Genomic DNA, 1,753 nt, shown 5'->3' on the forward strand with positions numbered 1-1,753 from the left:
TCAAGACTTACAGATGCCCTTTTCAAGTTTGCTAAAGCACTTGGTACTAAACATAATGATAATGTTCTATACTGTTTCCTCACTTCTAGAGAATGGAATATGTTCTCATTCGTTTTATATATTCTTCTGGAAATGAACTATGCTTCTGTAACACATTCTTTTCATTATTAACCTACTACTATATATAATGATCTATCTGTGTTTTTTTATACCAGTTAAGATTCTTCTTTAGTGCTTTGAAAGTCAGCTCTTTAGTTCTGTCTATGCCTGCACATGATTACTTAGGGGTTCATTAAAAATTTAAATCATGTATCCATATACTGAAATCATTAAAAAATATTTTGAAACTAATCATGCTGCTCATGAGCTCCAGTGAGAAGTTATTTTGAAAAGTTATTATGGCCTGACCTGTGGTGGCGCAGTGGATAAAGCGTCGACCTGGAAATGCTGAGGTCACTGGTTCGAAACCCTGGGCTTGCCTGGTCAAGGCACATATGGGAGTTGATGCTTCCAGCTCCTCCCCCCTGTCTCTCTCTCCTTTCTCTCTCTTTCTCTCTCTGTCCCTCTCTCTCTCCTCTCTAAAATGAATAAATAAAATAAAATAAATTAAAAAAAGAAAAGTTATTATGAAAATATATAATCAGATATTAAAATATAATTTTTGAAAAGTAAACTTTTAAATTTAGAATAGTTATATATATATAAAATTATTATGAAGACAGTTCAGGGAGCTCTCCTATACCTTTACCCAGTTCCTCCTACTATTATCATCTTACATTAATGTGGTATTTTTGTCACAATGACCTGATATCAATACTGAAGTACAGACTTGATTCAGATTTCCTCAGTTTTCACCTGAAGACCCTTTTCTGTTCCTGAATCCCATCCAGAATACACATTACATTTAGTTATCATGTCTCTTTAGGACAACTCTTGGTTGTTTCATGGTTTGTTTTCTTTTCATGATCATGACAGTTTTGAGGATTATTGGTCACATATTTTATAGAAGGAAAATGGACTCTTTTTTTTTTTTTTTCCATTTTTCCGAAGCTGGAAATGGGGAGGCAGTCAGACAGACTCCCACATGCGCCCGACCGGGATCCACCGGGCATGCCCACCAGGGGGCGATGCTTTGCCCCTCTGGGGCGTCGCTCTGTTGCGTCCAGAGCCATTCTAGCGCCTGAAGGCAGAGGCCACAGAGCCATCCCCAGCGCCCGGGCCATCTTTGCTCCAATGGAGCCTCGCTGTGGGAGGGGAAGAGAGAGACAGAGAGGAAGGAGAGGGGGAGGGGTGGAGAAGCAGATGGGTGCTTCTCCTGTGTGCCCTGGCCAGGAATCGAACCTGGGACTCCTGCACATCAGGCCGACGCTCTACCGTTGAGCCAACCGGCCAGGGCGAAAATGGACTCTTTTTAATTTTTATTTTTAAGTTGGATTCTTTTAAAATGTTATTTTAAAACTTTACATAAAAATTTCAAACATGCACAAAATTAGAGAATAGTATAATGAATCCCTATGTACCCAAGACCCAGCTCAATAGATATCACCAATTCAGTAAGTTTATTCTAGATCAGGGGTTGGGAACCTATGGCTTGAGAGCCAGATGTGGCTCTTTTGATGGCTGCATCTGGCTCGCAGACAAATCTTTAATAAAAAAATAATATAACGTTAAAAATATAAAACATTCTCATGTATTATAATCGATTCATTTCCTACCGCTCATGTTCATGGTTGCGGATGGCTGGAGCCAATCA

The 1,753-nt window shown here is 39.4% G+C and overlaps 1 non-coding gene across 1 annotated transcript; it reads right to left on the reverse strand.

Annotated features, from left to right (window-relative positions):
- Positions 1–1,320: 1,320 nt before the first annotated feature.
- TRNAI-GAU (transfer RNA isoleucine (anticodon GAU)) lies at positions 1,321–1,396 on the reverse strand. Its single transcript has one exon. It is a non-coding gene; the product is annotated as a tRNA-Ile (tRNA).
- Positions 1,397–1,753: the final 357 nt, after the last annotated feature.

The sequence above is a fragment of the Saccopteryx bilineata genome, chromosome 3, assembly GCF_036850765.1.
Source record: "Saccopteryx bilineata isolate mSacBil1 chromosome 3, mSacBil1_pri_phased_curated, whole genome shotgun sequence".
Lineage (NCBI taxonomy): Eukaryota > Metazoa > Chordata > Mammalia > Chiroptera > Emballonuridae > Saccopteryx > Saccopteryx bilineata.